The sequence below is a fragment of the Anomaloglossus baeobatrachus genome, chromosome 2 (assembly GCF_048569485.1).
Source record: "Anomaloglossus baeobatrachus isolate aAnoBae1 chromosome 2, aAnoBae1.hap1, whole genome shotgun sequence".
Taxonomy (NCBI): Eukaryota; Metazoa; Chordata; class Amphibia; order Anura; family Aromobatidae; genus Anomaloglossus; species Anomaloglossus baeobatrachus.
In genome coordinates, this window is record NC_134354.1 from 625512698 (window position 1) to 625531387 (window position 18690).

At 44.7% G+C, this 18690-nt stretch overlaps 1 protein-coding gene across 4 annotated transcripts in view; it reads right to left on the reverse strand.

Moving 5' to 3' along the window:
• Nucleotides 1-18690, reverse strand: part of ENOX1 (ecto-NOX disulfide-thiol exchanger 1) — an 899109-nt gene that overhangs the window by 541771 nt on the left and 338648 nt on the right. For 3 of the 4 annotated variants that reach the window (XM_075336871.1, XM_075336868.1, XM_075336869.1), the window contains one exon: nucleotides 11190-11243. The exons of the other annotated variant lie outside the window; for it this stretch is intronic. The gene's annotated coding sequence lies outside the window, so the exon portion shown is untranslated. The remainder of the gene's footprint in view (nucleotides 1-11189; nucleotides 11244-18690) is intronic. 4 annotated transcript variants of the gene reach the window in all.

Here is an 18690-nt window from a genome sequence, read left to right on the forward strand (position 1 = left end):
CACGGGCGTGACTGGGAGCGGTATCTCCCACACCTGTTATTTGCTTACCGGGAGGTTCCACAGGCCTCAACAGGATTCTCACCGTTTGAGCTCCTGTACGGGCGACGTGTGCGGGGCCCCCTGGCTCTGGTGAAAGAGGCTTGGGAAGGGGATTTGGCCACCCCTGGAGTGTCGGTTATCGAGTATGTCATGCGCTTCCGGGACAAAATGCAGGCCTTGACGCAACTGGTACACGACAATATGGCTCAAGCCCAGGCCGATCAGAAGCGTTGGTACGACCAGAACGCTTGTGAGAGGACCTACCAAGTGGGTCAAGAGGTGTGGGTACTGGTCCCCGTACCACAGGACAAGCTTCAGGCAGCCTGGGAAGGCCCATACCTCGTGTACCAGCAGCTCAACCCTGTGACGTACCTGGTCACCCTGGACCCTGCCCGTGGAAGGCGGAAGCCCTTCCATGTGAACATGATGAAGGCACATCATGAGCGGGAGGCATGTGCGCTCCCCGTGTGCAACCTGCCCGAGGAGGGAGAAGCGGAAACCCTCTTGGATATGCTAGCCCAGGTTAGGGCAGGCGGATCCCTTGAGGATGTGGAGGTTGGCCACCAGCTCTTGGAGGACCAACGGTCCCAGCTGTGGGCCACCCTACACCCCTTCCGGGGGTTGTTTACCAACCAGCCCGGAAGGACTGACTTGGCTGTCCATCACGTGGACACTGGGGATCATCCCCCGATCCGGCGTTCAGCATATCGGGTCTCCCTGGAGGTGCAGCAACACATGCGCCAGGAGATTGACGAGATGCTGGAGCTGGGGGTGATCCAGGCATCCAACAGCGCTTGGGCCTCGCCTGTAGTCCTCGTCCCTAAGAAGGACCGAACCACTCGGTTCTGCGTGGACTACAGGGGGCTCAATGCTGTCACGGTCGCCGATGCGTACCCAATGCCACGCATCGATGACCTGCTCGATCAGTTGGCCAGGGCTCAGTACCTGACCATCATGGACCTGAGCCGGGGATATTGGCAGATCCCCCTGACTCGCAAGGCCAGGGAACGCTCTGCCTTTATTACCCCATTTGGACTGTACGAGTCCACGGTGATGCCATTCGGGATGAGGAATGCCCCTGCCACTTTCCAGCGGATGGTCAACACCCTGCTCAAGGGACTTGAAGGGTACGCGGCCGCGTACCTGGATGACATTGCCGTCTTCAGTCCCACCTGGGAGGACCACCTAGAGCATCTAGCACAGGTGCTCAGGCGGATCCACCGGGCAGGTCTGACCATCAAGCCGGGAAAGTGTCAGCTGGCCATGAGCGAGGTCCAGTACCTCGGTCACCGGGTAGGTGGGGGAACGCTGAAGCCCGAGCCTGAGAAAGTGGAGGCCATCGCATCCTGGCCCACCCCCAGGACCAAGAAGCAGGTGATGTCCTTCTTGGGGACCGCTGGGTACTATAGGAGGTTTGTTCCACGCTATAGTAGCCTGGCAAAGCCCTTGACGGACCTCACCAAGAAGAAGCTGCCCTCTGCAGTCGATTGGACAATGGACTGCGAGACAGCCTTCCGGGCCCTAAAGGACGCCCTGTCCAGCCCGCCCGTGCTACAGGCAGCCGACTTCACGCGGCCGTTTGTAGTACAGACCGACGCCAGTGACTTCGGCCTCGGTGCGGTGCTCAGCCAGGTGGACTCTGCGAGCCAAGAGCACCCAGTCTTGTACCTGAGCAGGAAGCTGTTACCAAGGGAAGTGGCCTATTCTACAATGGAGAAGGAGTGCCTGGCCATAGTGTGGGCCCTGCAGCGTCTGCAACCCTATCTATACGGGCGCCACTTCATCGTGGAGACGGACCACAATCCCCTCAGCTGGTTGCACACCGTCTCTGGGACGAATGGGCGATTGTTGCGATGGAGCCTTGCGCTCCAGCAATACGACTTCACCATTCGCCACAAAAGGGGCCGTGACCACGGTAACGCAGACGGGCTGTCCAGACAAGGAGGGGTCGCGGACGGGCGCACGGGGGAACACCGGAGTGTGCTGCCCCCTAGCGCCCTCAAAAGGGGGGAGGTGTGAGGTAAAGCCTGGGATATGAAGAGGAATTATGACGAGAAGTCATAATTGCTCTCATCACTCCCTGGCAGTGCCCCCCTCCCTTCTTATTCTCAATGTGCAGCATCTGGAAGGTGTCACATTCCACTTACACATCCATGGCCCCCCCCCCCCCCCCCCCCCCCCATGTCCTGTGATATGGAAATGAGATGATGTGAGGACAATGGATCCAGGATGACTCCCTGCCGTCACCCTGTAGCTGGGGCTGCTATCTCATTAGCAAGGCTATGGAAGTAGCCAGACAGAACGACTCCAGTAAAAAATGGTTCATATCTCGCAAGCCATATTTCCGATAAATATGGCAACCATAGAAATGGTGTCTCCGCATGTGGACGATGCTGGCACACCCTTTTTATGGAAGTAGGACATTGGGAAACACACCAAACGTGATATCAGCCATATGGGAACTCGTAGACAGGTCATGAGTCCCCTCGTTCTGTAGCTAAATTCATAACTGTCACAATGAGAGCGTTGACGTCCGTCTACGACGCTCCCAGGCACAGTTATGGCCAAAATCCCCTTTTCTGGATAATTCTGATCCATGCAGGGGGAGTGGCAGTGCTTCCCCGTGAGGTCACTAAGGTAGGAGGAGACCTGGATTTGCCCAGGTTGATAACCCTGCTTCGGCCATTTTCCAAGGTTCTTCTCGCTGGGGGCACGTGTAGGAAACATCTGTGGGAGTTCCTGGAAACCTGGTCTACAGCGCCCCCCTGTGGCCAGACGCAACAAGGTAACTGATTGAACTGTGTATGCCTGTTTGTAACCCATGCTTTATCTGTAACTGTACTCTGACATAACTGTATATTCTGTAGATTCCTATTGTATATATTGTAGTTTCTAGTGTGCTTTAGGCGATTAAATTATATAATTAATCTTGGGCTGTTCTGTTATCTCGATCTTGAATCCCACGTCTGTGTGTTCGGCTAATAGTTACCGTGAAGCGGTTGGTGGCAGCGAGTTGTGCCAAGGATTATTGTGGGGAGGCCAGTGAGATTCGGGAAGATATTATATATTCCGCCCGCGGAGGTCGGGGGAATATATACCTTACTCTCACCGGGGACCCTTCAATAATCGGCATAAGTAGTATAGCGGCCTCCTTGCTTATTGTCGGGCAATTCCATAATTGGCCTGACTATAAGAGGGGCGCTAGAGAGCGCGTCACGTGCTCTGTCTGTCGGTCGGGAGGTATAAAGTAGGGGTGACCCCCACTTGTTACCCCCCGATTGTGACGTACTGGTAGCCAGCGCGGGGGATTTCTGAGTGACCCCCCCGGTGGTTTGTGACAAGGTCTATTTTTGATAGCCAGCAAAGGTAAAGCAGACAGGTTTGGGCTGATAATATTAGGTTGGGAAGGTCCATGATTATTGGGCTCTTCCTAGCCTAAACATAGCACCCTGCAGCTGCCCCGGAAGTGGCACATCACATTAGATGGAGCATCAGACCGAAGCTCCATAGCCTTTGAGCAGCAGCCAGTCCCAGCTCACAATGCACACCGTGACACCCGGTGATTGTGATCAACTGTGATGTCGGGAACGACACCGGTCATGATGAGCGGTGATGTCAGAGGGATGTCATCGCTAATCTGTGTCCAGGGTCTCGCAGAGGGCAGCACAAGTCAAGGCAGGCTGCTGTTCAGAGACTATGCAGCCTCATTCTGAAGCCCCATAGTCTTTCATCCAGGTACTTGAGGAATGTTGTGATAACCGCACTACTCCGTCAGACCTGGGAACTTGGATTTCTAATAAATTGGTGAACGAGATAGTGTCTTTACTTTTGTTTCTCTTTTTAGGTCTTTCAGGTTTCAATTTACAGACTACGACGGATTCCCCGAACTACGTGAGAATGCTTGCAGAACCTGTGAGCTGCATGGCTTTTTTTGTTTTTATAAATTTTGTGAAACAGGCAAAGTGTGTGTGTGTGTGTCAAAGTATTTTTGTGTGTGTTTTTTTTATTCATTATACTTATTGGGTTAGTAAAAATAACACAAGAGCTTGATGCTAGCTGATATTACACAGCTGACATCAACCCCAACTACCTTTACCCCAACTGCCAAGTCACAGGGTAATCGGAAAGAGACGAAGTAAAGAGCCAGAATTGATGCATCTAATGTGATGTGCCATTTTTGGGGTGCCTGTGGGCTGGAATTTTTAGGCTGGGAAGGGCTCAATAACCATGGACCTTCCCAGCCTGGAAATATATCAGCCCAGAGCTGTCTGCTGTACCTTTGCTGGTTATCAACAATAAGGGGGAACTGGGTGCAATTTTATTACGTCTGTTGATCTCTCTTTCTACCTATCTATATCTATAATGTGCGTGCGTGCGCGTGTGTGTGTTGGCTCCAAGGTGTTAAAAGTATGGGAATCTCACAAAGATAGAACTAAACCATTGCAAATAAATCAGCACACCAGGGTGAAAACAAGCAAAAACATCAACCAACATAACCATAAAAATGTTAATAAACCTGTAACCAATGCAGGAGAATAGTTATATCAATGTGCCCCAGGGACACCCAGGGGTCTTTTTGACACTCAAAGGCCAAATAAATAATAAAAAATTATATCTTTTGAACATTCACTACTGTCTAAAAACGCATGCAAAAAAAACAAGCAAAACCACTACAAAAATGCTGCAAACATGCAATCATTTTTATACCTGCATTTCTAGAGCATTTTTGACTACCTTCATTAAAGCCAATAGGTGAAAAAACTGCATATTTTCTGCACCAAATCTGCAAGTCACAAATAAGCAACATATGCACGACATTTCAATATTTTCATTCACATTGTTGGCATCAGGATTCCCTTCATGTTTTATGACAAATCTGTAGTCAAAAACGCATTAAAAAAAAAACCATGATAAAAACTTGTGTACACAGCCTTAACCACTTCAGCCCCAGAGCACTTTCCGTTTTTTGCGCTCCCCTTCTTCCGAGAGCTGTACCTTTTTTCATTTTTCCGTCAATCTTGCCATATGAGGGCTTGGTTTTTGCGGGACGAGTTGTACTTTTAAATCAAACCATAAGTTTTACCATATAGTGTACTGGAAAACAGCAAAAAAAATCCAAATGTGGAAAAACTGCAAAAAAAAGTGTGAAGGCACAATAGTTTTTGAGATATTTTATTCACGGTGTTCACTATATGATAAAACTGATGTGTGGGTATGATGACTGAGGTCGGTGCGAGTTTGTAGACGCCAAACATGCATAGGTTAACTTGTATCTAAGGGGTTAAAAATTCACAAGCTTGTCCAATAAAAGCGGTGTACGTTTTGCTCTATTTTCCAAAACCCGTAGAGTTCTCATTTTTTGGGATCAGTGGCTCAGTGACTGCTTAGTTTTTGCGTCTCAAGCTGTTTCTAATGGCACCATTTTTGCGCAGATGCTACATTTTGATCGCCTGTTATTGCATTTTGCGTAAAACTTGCGGCGACCAAAAAACATAATTTTGGCGTTTGGTAAACGGCGTAGTGGCAAAAAAATTCCAATCAGATTAATTGATTTTATATATTGTTAGATCGGGCATTTCTGAACGCGGCGATACCAAATAAGTATATTTATTTTTTTTAACCCTTTAATTTTCAATGGGGTGAAAGGGGGTGATTTGAACTTTTAGGGTTTTTTTTTTAAATTTTTTAAAACTTTTTTTTACTTTTGTTTTTCATTTTACTAGCCCCCTAGGGGGCTATAGTGATCAGCAATCCGATCGCTCTGATCTATCTGCTGATTACAGCTATACAGCTGTAAACAGCAGATAGTCACTTCCTGCTTCACTGGCCTCCGGGCCAGGTGAAAATGAAAGTGACTCGTCATAGCTGCAGGCGTCATCACATGACCCTGTGCTACCATGGCAACCACCGAAAGTCACGTGATCACTCACGTGACTTCCGGTGGGGGCGGCAGTAAGTGAAAATCTTCACCACGCGTATATACATCTCGCTGCTAGACTTTGGCAGCGAGATGTAAGGGGTTAATGTTACGGGTGGAATGTGATTCCACTCGTAACATGCAGGCACACATGTCAGCTGTTGAAAACATGCTTAGCGGGACACGCTCCATGACGGATATATCCGTCCATGGTTGTGAAGGGGTTAAAGTCAGTTTTGCCTGTAGCTATGCAGGGGTTTTGTTTTTTTTTTTTTTAACTCAAAATGTACCAAAATATTGCTCATTGTCTTATTAACTTCTTCCTGTCAGGTGCCAGTGCATGTAGCGGACATAGGCGTTCAGCACAGCTGACATCTGCTTCCAACAGCAATGACAGTTGCCAGCTCCGATCACTACTGCTAACCCTTTAAATGCTGGTCTCGAGCTCTGACAGCATTATTTAGGGAGTGTGATCACGGTGGGGCAGTATTAAAAGTGGCCATGGCCCAGTGTTCTGATCGAAGGGCACAGATAGGTTGCCATATAAGACGTGGACATCCTGCTAGGCTTCATAGGAGACCATTTTATCTATCAATTACAGTAAATTTGGTATTCTATTAATGAATTGCCGTTTCAAGTGATTCTGATTATCACAATTAGGCGTCTTTCACACGTCAGTGATTCTGATATGTATGTGCTAGTTTTTATATGTACCAAAATGATGGACATAAGCAGAACCTTGAAAATCAATGGGTCTGCGCGCACATCAGTGATTTTTCACTGGCCGTGTCTCCGTGCAGCGTACACGCGTGTCCATCAGCTCCGTACGGAGACATGTCCATTTTTTCTGGCATCACTGATGCCCCACGGACCACACTATGGTGTGATGCTTGAAACACGTACCAAAAAATCACGCACATTGAAAATAAAAAGTATTTTATACTCACCTTCTCCAGCGAAGCTGTCTCTGGCCTCAGCTGGCTGCTGCTTCCGAGCTGGCTTGTTATGGTCATACATATGCATTTATGCACGAGACCGCGACCCGGAAGTAGCTGCAGCGGAGGCCGGAAACACAGCCGAGCCAAAGAGTTCAGCACCACGGACAGCAGGAGCAGTGACAGGTGAGTTTATCGCCATGTGCAATCACAGATGACAGATCACGGATAGCACAAGGAAAACACATGTGTCGTGAATCATGGCACACAGAGGGACATATGCGTTTTTAACACGTCAGTGAAAAACGTCTTTTTCACTGACGTGTGAAACAGGCCTTAAGGACATATTGTACTTTGCTAATATAGCCGACTGAAACGTCACTTATCGCAGTACAACGCATTTTGTAAAAGTAATAGGTGCAGGAACTGACTTGTTTGGTTCTAGTTATCTCTCTCTTCGGGAACAGTTGTAAAGCCCAGTTGTGCTGCAGGACTTATTGCAATGATTCCCAGAGCGCACACTTTTATGAAGCAATCCTATTTCAGAAATGTGATTTTTAATCATCTGTGAAGAATGTGGTTATTGCTCAATCTGTGCCGCGCTCTGTCAGGACACATTGCTTTTCTCATGGCGTGTGGGAGATAATTGTAAGTGCAAGATATTATCTGGGTCTAACTACAAGAGAATTATTTATTTGGGGATAATAGATCGGCGCTGGTTAAATTACTTCTAACTAAAGCATGTGATTAATTAGTGGGATTGAAGCAAGGACATTCCAACTTGTTTGTGTAAAAGTATAAACCTTTTCAAGTATAAATTCATTCAGAGCTTGTTACAAAGAAGACACATGAACAAAGGAGAATCTAAAGGTTGGATATGCCATAAAAGCCGCCTTAAAAATAAACAACTAACAAAGGGAACCGTACCATCATACACTCAACCTGAAAAACCCCACTGTACATTATATTTCATATATTTTTTACCGGAGACCTTTATTCATCTATTATGTAAGAATTGGCAGCGTTACAGATACCACAATCACTTTTCTATATATTATCTGCTGTTCAGTTAAAGTTCACTCCAGGAGCAAGGATCCCCAGCGACACCCACAAGAAAGACTGAAAATCTTTATTTACTCGATTTTTTTTGTTTTTCATATCTACTAGAGCTTTTTCATCAATATAGAACTGAAACAAAGGCCCTCGCCAGGAAACATAACATCATATCCAACGTGTGTCCTCTTATTCATGTGTGTATATGCAGAGTACAAGGATTCACTTCCATAGCGGAGATCCATTCTTTACACGCTGCAACATCGCTCAAGCAATCTCGTTGGGGTCACAGAGTTTGTGACGCACATCCGTTCGCTTTAGCGATGCCATTGCGTGTGACACCTATGAGCGATTTTGAATCGTCGCAAAAACGTGCAAAATCGCTCATCAGTGACATGGGGGTCCATTCTCGAATATCGTTGCGGCTGCAGTAACTATGTAGTTCGTCGTTCCTGCGGCAGCACACATCGCTCCGTGTGACACCGCAGGAACGAGGAACCTCACCTTACCTGCATCCCGCCCACAATGCGGAAGGAAGGAGGTGGGCGGGATGTTCGTCCCGCTCATCTCCGCCCCTCCGCTTCTATTGGGCGGTGGTTCAGTGACGCTACTGTGACGTCGCTGTGATGCTAAACGAACCGCCCCCCTTAGAAAAGAGGCGGTTCGCCAGTCACAGCGACGTCGCTAGGCAGGTAAGTAGAGTGACGGGTCCGCGCGATGTTGTGTGCCACGGGAAGCAATTTGCCCGTGTTGCACAACCGATGGGGGCGGGTACCCACGCTAGCGATATCGGTCACGATATCGCAGTGTGTAAAGCGGCCTTCAGTGTAAATGGACATGTGATAACGGCCATGTACACCTTCGTATCATTTTTTCATTACTTATTTGCTGCCTACATGCAAAATAAAGAAAATTTCTAAAGTTGTCAGTAACAATTTTCTACCACTATGCTGCTACAGATATCTGTGAGCTCTTAAACCCCTTCACGACATTTGACGTTTACATTATGGTCAGATCATGATCGCCGCTGGGAGCTCAGCGTAGTTGATAGCCGAACCCCAGCTGTCATATGTTTTTTACTGTACAATATTTTGCATTAGTGTACTGTAATAATTTTAGATGAATACAGGGCATTATTTTGCATTACTGTAATAAGTTTGTATAAACACAGTAAATATTTTTGGGTTGTGGAACAAATTGTCTGTATTTCTATATTTTCCTATGGAAAAATGTGCTTTGATATAAGAGTAATATGGTTTAAGAGCACACTCCTGGAATGAATTATGCTCGTAATCGAAGGTTCCCCTGTACTGTAATGTGCATGTGTGGGGAAAGGCGGAGCCAGACCAAGATCAGCGACGCCCCCTGGATTGGACCGCCCCGTAGGTGAGTATTATAAAGGTCTTTTTTACGTTCTACAGAGTGGCCTGGGCACTTATATACAGTATTCTGGAATGCTGTATATAAGGGCTTACTCCTGTTGGCCGCAGCTTATAAGGGGAAAAACCTGGTGACAGGTTCCCTTTATCCATGACTTAATAGGCAACTTCCGCCCATGCTGCAATTATAATCATTTACATATTTTTATTGCTAATAAATTATGACCCAATAAGTATCTTTTTTATTCTGCTAAAAAATGAATAATGTGAATAGGATGGCTAGAGAACAACTGATGATAAAAGCTCAAGGTACGGAATAAAATCTGGATGTTTTCGCTTCTTAAGAAACTGCTCGCATGGAAAATATATGGGAGCAAGAGTAGAAACAAACTACAATGCAAGCACAGCATACATTTAAAATGATGAAAACAATTCAATGTTAGGCTTTGTAATCTAATTTACCGTATTTTTCACTTTATAAGACGCACTTTTGTTCCCCCAAGGTTTGGGGGAAAGTAGGGGGTGCGTCTTATAATCCGAATATACGAGTCCAGCGGAGGTGGGGGCAGCTCTAGAGCAGTGCTGGGGGCTGGTGGAGGCTGGTAGAGGTTTGTGAAGGCTGCTGGAGGCAGCGGGAGATCTCCTGCTCCCGCTCATATAATATGCACAGCTGCTGTCCATCACCGTGGTGCTGAAACCGCACCGCGGTGATGGGCTGGGGGAGCGGCGCATATGATATCTGCTTGCACCCCAATTTGATCGCACATGCCCCCCCCCCCCGCCCCGTGATAGGATATGGCCCCCATGCTGCTGCCCATCCTAAAATAAAAAAAAGTTTTACTTACCTCCTCCAGCGTGTCTCCCGGTGTCTCCTCAATCTCACTGCTGCCGCTGTCATCAGGCAAGCAGAAATCATGTCACTCTGCTGTGCCGATCACATGACCAGCACCGAGAACCAGGAAGTGCAAGAGATCAGAGCACGGAGGGAGACATGAGGGAGGACAGCACTGGAGAAGGTAAAGTGTTTATTTTACTATGGGCAGCAGCATGGGGGCCATATCTAACACAGGGGGACGTGCCAGCGATAGGAGACCTGTGCCAGCAATAGGAGACCTGTGCCACCTGTATTGGATGTGTGCCAGCAATAGGAGACCTGTGCCACCTGTATTAGATGTATGCCAGCAATAGGAGATCTGTGCCACCTGTATGGGATGTGTGCCAGCTATAGGAGACTTGTGCCAGCACAGGGGGACTATATTGAATATAAGGGGGCTAAAACCAGATTAAGGGGGCTAATTATAGGATGGGGGGGCTATAAGAGATATATACTCTATATGATTTGTTAGACGGACACTGGCATTATAAGACGGACCCCATTTAACATTAAAAAAAAATCTTTTACTTCACCAAATTTGGGGGTGCGTCTTATAATCAGGTGCGTCTTATAAAGGGAAAAATACGGTATATAGGGAATAAATAGAGAAATCCCATGACCTTACTTTGGCACGCTAATCCCATAGGAGATGGTCTTGTAATAAATCTTAACATGAGTATAGTTCCAGACACCTGCCGTAGATCCTGACTACATTTTTATTTTTCTATTTCACTGTTTTATGCTTAAAAGTTTAAAAAAATAAAAACCCAGAAAGTGATTATCCTCAACAAAGAGCCCTCAATGCTATGTGAAGGTGAAACGTATGGTACAGCCTAATTCTTCACAGCTGGGTTTAACAAATCTGCTGGGCAACAGATTTGCTGAAATATGCAGCGCCTATTATTTTCCGTCAAAGAGACTTACAGCACAGCATATTTCTACTATACCTGCAAACAAACATAAGTGGACGGTAGCTGGAAATAAGAAGTTACCTGTTTCTTAAGGACTTGCGCACAGCAATTTCACACACTAAAGGTCAAATAAAGCTGAAAAACAGAAGGGGAAAAAAAAAAAAATCAAAAAGTGAGCATGAGAGCAAATATATAGGTGTATTCACATATTTACAGATATAAATATTTACAGCTGCACGTAAGAACGCTTAATTCTTCCAGCAAGTCTTGGATGAATTAGCCATTAACACAAGTAATTATTACTTATTGATTACTTATTGGCAGGAACCTAAATCTACGTCCACTCGCAGCAGCTCTATACCGCTGAGGTCTTTTTTGGGTATTTGCAAAAGACGTCTCTTTCAGCCAGGTATGTGCCTTAACCTCCAGAAGAAGGCAAGAATGCCAAAACGAATGTCGGGGCTCTGGCACTACACAATGCAGGAGGTATCTAATTTATTTGTTTAGTGTGTGTGTAATACTCTTACCATTTGTGTAGGGATTGAATCATTTGAAAACATGTACAGGAACATACACCCAGTCACATAAAAATACGGGTAATTGAGCTACACTTTTTGATTTGTCCAATCATAGTAGATGGGGACAACTTCTCCACGGACAACTCCAGCATCCATTATTTGTATCCTTTACACCTCCTGCCATTATCTTAATGTGGTGTCACCTGTTGGTTTTTCTCACTTTTTCAATACTTTTTAATGTTCTTTGGTTACTAATAAGTTTTCCATTTATTTAATCATTTAGTATTGTACGGTTTTTTTCTTGTAGGAATTAGGTTGAATGCACATGCTGTGCTTTTTATCACATTTTTTTGGTGCCGTTTGTTGCCATAAACTGCATGTCTTTCCTTCTCAATCAGAGTCTATGAGAATTCTGAAATGCTGTGCACACGTTACCCTTTTTTTCAGGGCTGTGGAGTCGGTAAGCCAAACCTTCGACTACGACTCCTCAATTTCCCTTGCACCAACTCAGACTCCCACATATAGTGCTTATAGTTAGGTAAAAAATTTATTAAAGTACAATGTGAACATTAGACATTTACGGTAATCATTTTTATGATACAATAATCAAGATATTTAGATAGAACATAAAATATATTTATTGGATACAACTTTAGAACACGAAAACTGCTGTAATAAATTGTAAATATGTTATACAATATGTAATATACAGTAGATTACATATACATCTTGTGTGTCCATGTATAATTATATTATATATATATATATATATATATATATATATATATATATATATATATATATATATATAAATAAAAGTGTGTCTATATATATTACATTATATCTATATATTATATTATATCTATATATTATATTATATACACATACACATATACAGTGCCTACAAGTAGTCTTCCACCCCCTGCAGATTTAGCAGGTTTTATAATATGCAAATAAGTTAGAGCCTGCAAAATTCAAACAAGAGCAGGATTTATTAACAGATGCATAAATCTTACAAACCAACAAGTTATGTTGCTCAGTTAAATTTTAATAAATTTTCAACATAAAAGTGTGGGTCAATTATTATTCAACCCCTAGGTTTAATATTTTGTGGAATAACCCTTGTTTGCAATTACAGCTAATAATCGTCTTTTATAAGACCTGATCAGTCCGGCACAGGTCTCTGGAGTTATCTTGGCCCACTCCTCCATGCAGATCTTCTCCAAGTTATCTAGGTTCTTTGGGTGTCTCATGTGGACTTTAATCTTGAGCTCCTTCCACAAGTTTTCAATTGGGTTAAGGTCAGGAGACTGACTAGGCCACTGCAACACCTTGATTTTTTCCCTCTTGAACCAGGCCTTGGTTTTCTTGGCTGTGTACTTTGGGTCATTGTCTTGTTGGAAGATGAAATGACGACCCATCTTAAGATCCTTGATGGAGGGAGGGGCGTGGCTTGAGCTTGATGGCAGGCAGACGTGCTCTGTAGGAGCTCTTGCAAGCTGAGGTGGCAAATAACATAGCAAAACCCACCTGGCACTCTCTAACATGCCGGGGAAGAGAGGCACAGCACCACAGACCGGACCACCAGCCCTGAGAAGCAGCAGCGCAGCAGTGGATCGTCTGTTCAAAGGGGGGAAGCTGTCTCCGGTCTCCGGTCTCCATCTTAAGATACTTGATGGAGGAGCGGAGGTTCTTGGCCAAAATCTCCAGGTAGGCCGTGCTATCCATCTTCCCATGGATGCGGACCAGATGGCCAGGCCCCTTGGCTGAGAAACAGCCCCTCAGCCTGATGCTGCCACCACCATGCTTGACTGTAGGGATGGTATTCTTGGGGTCGTATGCAGTGCCATCCAGTCTCCAAACGTCACGTGTGTGGTTGGCACCAAAGATCTCGATCTTGGTCTCATCAGACCAGAGAACCTTGAACCAGTCTGTCTCAGAGTCCTCCAAGTGATCATGAGCAAACTGCAGACGAGCCTTGACATGACGCTTTGAAAGTAAAGGTACCTTACGGGCTTGTCTGGAACGGAGACCATTGCGGTGGAGTACGTTACTTATGGAATTGACTGAAACCAATGTCCCCACTGCCATGAGATCTTCCTGGAGCTCCTTCCTTGTTGTCCTTGGGTTAGCCTTAACTCGTCGGACAAGCCTGGCATCGGCACGGGTGGAAACTTTCAAAGGCTGTCCAGGCCGTGGAAGGCTAACAGTAGTTCCATAAGCCTTCCACTTCCGGATGATGCTCCCAACAGTGGAGACAGGTAGGCCCAACTCCTTGGAAAGGGTTTTGTACCCCTTGCCAGCCTTGTGACCCTCCACGATCTTGTCTCTGATGGCCTTGCAATGCTCCTTTATCTTTCCCATGTTGACCAAGTATGAGTGCTGTTCACAAGTTTGGGGAGGGTCTTAATTAGTCAGAAAAGGCTGGAAAAAGAGATAATTAATCTAAACATGTTAAGCTCATTGTTCTTTGTGCCTGAAATACTTCTTAATACTTTAGGGGAACCAAACAGAATTCGGGTGGTTTGAGGGGTTGAATAATAAATGACCCTCTGAATAAACTTTTCACAATTTAAAAAAAAAAAAAAAAAAAAAAGAAATAACATTCTTTTTTGCTGCAGTGCACTTCACACTTCCAGGCTGATCTACAGTCCAAATGTCACAATGCCAAGTTAATTCCGAATGTGTAAACCTGCTAAATCTGCAGGGGGTTGAATACTACTTGTAGGCACTGTGTATAGTTTGTTTTTCCAAGAGTGGTAGCGGACTGTGGTAGGTTTGTGGGGTGGAGGCGGAGCTGGGGTGGAGCTTGGGTGGAGTCTCGATGGGGGCCCCATAATTTAAAATTACATATTGTATTACATATTTACAATTACAGTTTTTTGTGTTCTAAAGTTGTATTCCAATAAATATATTTTATGTTCTATCCAAATATCTTGATTATTGTATCATAAAAATGATTAAATGTCTGATGTTCACATTGCACTACAATGAATTTTTCACTTAAATATAAGCATTATACTAAATATTATTTAGTATGTTTTTGTTGAAAATTGTTTTTTGCCACTTACATAGTGTTATATATAGCACTATGTAATACACTATGTAAGTGGCAAAAAACAGTTTTCAACAAAAGCATACTAAACATTTGTGCAGTCTATAAATCTGTTGTAAGAAATAGAATTGCCTCCATCAGATCCTCCTTCGCCGATGACCTCAAATCTGACCTAATAATGTTAAGGCTAGAGAACAACCTCTCTATACTAACTAGGGTTGGAGGCAAAGCCGTATCCACATGGGCAACATCTCTAACAATTTCCGGGTATAAAGGAATTGCCTCAGGCACAGTCAGTTTTGATGAATGGTTGAATTTTTCTATTTCTTTGAGAGTAAGTGAAAAATTTTACTGAAATCTGGTCAATCTGCTGCTATAGGAGACGGAGGGAAATCTTTTTCCTTGCGGCAACACTTTGCCTGCTCCATGTCATCCAAATACTTGTTAAAGTTAAACTCCTCATCTGATGAGGATGAAGATATGGCAGCAGTAGCACGGTCAGGCCCAAAGTCCTCTTGCACATGGCAGTCCTGTAGCTGCTCATCCTAACTGCTACCTCATTTCCTTTAGTAAGCTGTTGATCATCAAGCAGTATACGATGACTTGGGTCCACATAAACAGCTACCAGAAGAATTTTATATTCCAATAGCTGTGTCTCTCTCAGTTTCATTGATGCAGCCATGCCATCTGGGATTAAACCTCCTCTTTGGGACAGGCAAAATAGCAAGTTCTTCCACTCCCTTATGAAAATGCCAGGACTTAAATCCTCAGCTTGTAATTTTTTAGTCACGGTAAATGGGTGATTAAGCAATTTCTTCAATTCAGCCACCTATCCATTGACCTTCATTTAAGATTACTTGAGGGTTCACCATATCTATAAGAAACGATAATAGTTCAAGCAATCGCTCAGTCATTAAATAAGTGCTGCCTCACAGAGTGGCTTGATCAACAATTGCCCCTTTCCCAGCACGTCTCTTCAAGATGGAATCAATTTTAGGCGTTCTGGCGGCAATAACCAACGTCCTCACTTTTCCAATCAGATTTCCAGCATGTCCGCCCAGTTTCACACATCCGGTTTGGCGGCTGTGGCACACGCCAGTACAGTACGATAACAGTACAGTGGCAGCACCCCAACTTCCAGATCACATGCTCCAGTCACATGAAAGCATGGGACCGTCGTTTGTCACGCTGCCACTGTACTGTATACACTGTACTGGTGTGCGCCGCATCCGCCAAACCCGCGAAAAGACGGATGTGTGAAACCAGGGTCCCTCTTGCAGACTCTCTCATTGCCAGCTGCAGCGTGTGCACAACACAGCGCATGTGATGAATATGAAAGGGTTTTGAAGCAGCTTCAACAAGATCATCTAATCCTAAAGTATCATTTTGCTGCTCTTCTGTTGTAATATATGTTTGTTACTCAGTTACATGAACAGCGCTGTGGCTCCATCGACACATACTAAATCCTAAATTTCCTTCTAGCTGTTGTTCATTACTCTCATTCATCAGTTTAATTGTACTTATGTTTGAAGCATTGTTCGTTACGATGGCAAGAACCTGTTCTTTTTTTGCGTTCCTAATCTTGCAGAACTTTGTCCTCTAAAGGCCCAGTCACACTAAACTTACCAGCGATCCCAACAACGATACAACCTGATAGGGATCGCTGGTAAGTTGCTAGGAGGTCGCTGGTGAGATGTCACACTAAGCGACGCTCCAGCGATCCCACCAGCAACCTGACCTGGCAGGGATCGCTGGAGCGTCGCTACACGTGGAAGCATGATGCGCTTGGTAACTAAGGTAACCCGATATTTACCTTGGTTACCAGCGCACACCGCTTAGCGCTGACTCCCTGCACTCCTAGCCACAGTACACATCGGGTTAATTACCCGATGTGTACTCTGCTACGTGTGCAGAGAGCAGGGAGCCGGCACTGACAGCTGAGAGCGGCGGACGCTGGTAACGAAGGTAAATATCGGGTAACCAAGGTAAGGGCTTCTTGGTTACCCGATGTTTACCGTGGTTACCAGCATCCGCAGAAGCCGGCTCCCTGCTCACTGCACATTCAGTTGTTGCTCTCTCGCTGTCACACACAGCGATGTGCGCTTCACAGCGGGAGAGCAACAACTAAAAAAATGGTCCAGGACATTCAGCAACAACAAACGACCTCACAGCAGGGGCCAGGTTGTTGCTGGATGTCACACACTGCAACATCGCTAGCAAGTCGTGCCTCAGCAGCGATGTTGCTAGCGATGTTGCTTAGTGTGACGGTACCTTAAGGCCTGGAGAAACTGGCTGGTGTAATGAGCTTTAGTATCTGTTACTGCCAGTGTCTTACTAACAATTTCATTCTTGTCACAAACATATAGAACATTGATGGTAAAATAATTCAGTGAAATGCAGTGACTCTGGCATCCAGCAAAGGCAATGGGTTTCAAGATAGGATATTCAGACAGAGTTTTGTGAGGATCCTCACAAAGAATGATTATGTCAGTTTGTGTGGTATTTTTCTAATCTGCTTTTGCTATTGAAAGCATTATTTATGAGCTCAAAATCCTTTCAGGTGATGCGTTTTTTTTTTAAAAAGTCGATCTGCTTTTGCAGCTGAAAAATGTATCCTCAAAAAACGCAGTAAAAACGCTGTGTGTGAATGTAGCCTTAGATCAGGAAAAGAACAACCATTTATAGGACATTTCATAACTTAACCAAATTCCTATGAAAAAAATGTCATCACACTCTGCATTGCACTACTGTCCCCAATTTATTATATATTTTAGGAGTCTGAGTCGGTGCATTTTATACCGACTCCATCAAAATGAGCTCCGACTCCACAGCCCTGATTTTTTTTGCTTGCAGTTTGGGGCTGATTAAAATCTTACAGCACGAGACTTATTTTCTTCAGGTTCCTGCAGTTTTCCCTGCATTTTGCCATTGTCAATGTTAAAGAAAAAACAAAAAACACAGGCAAAAATGCACCAAAAACACACCATAATGCTTTAAAAACGCATGCGTCTATTAAGTGCGTTTTTCTACCAGAAGGTGCGTTTTTTACTGAAGAAACAAATCTGTAATACGCGCACATAGCCTAACTGATTATGCATGGCAAAGAAGTGTGAATGAATGCAGCCTAAGGCTGCGTGCACACGATCAGTGTTTACAGCGTTTTAGACGCAGCATGCTTCAGCTGCGCCCAAAACGCTGCGCTGTACAGTACAAGCATAGTGGATGGGTTTTTTGAAATCCTGTGCCTATTGTGCTTGTTTTTTCTGCAGCAAACACTGACCTGCGGAGCGTCTTTCCAGATCGCAGCATGTCAATTGTTTGCTGCGGATTCGCATGCGTCCTCCATAGTGAGAGACCACAGTGCACTGAACCCTGATCATGGGCACGAGCAGCTGTGGTCTCCTGCAGAAAACTGGCGGACTCACAGTTCTAGACCAGCTGCGTCCAGGACACAGTGAGTCCCGATCGTGGGCCCATACCCTAAAAGTTTATTCTCTGCATTAATAACCTTCACTCAAGAAAAATGTTAATACAGTTTAGTAAATTACATGAAAAGTATGGTCATTTTCCAGGAATAAACATATTGACATTTGGGGACCTTGGCTGACCGAGCAAAGGTCTCTTATCAGTGCCCTATTATGAACCAGTAGGCCCTCATGCCATCATAGGAGACAGAGGATCTGAGTTTTTAAAGTGCAAACAAACATAATTTATTATAGAATAAGTGCCAAATTTCAATAAAAAACTTTTTTTTTTAAAAAAAAAAAAAACCAAAAAAAAACAAACAATAGGACCCCATGATTATTCCGGATGATATTAACAATGTACAAAAATAGAAAAATCCCCATTAGTTAATGCAAGGCTTATGAGATATGCAGTAATGCATGACCACAAGGTGTAACAATGTTTTTTTCTCAATAGCAAATTGCCAAAGATAAATTATGCATCAAAGCATGTATATAGACAGGTTATGCAAATACCCTAGTCATTAACGATACAATGCAGCTGT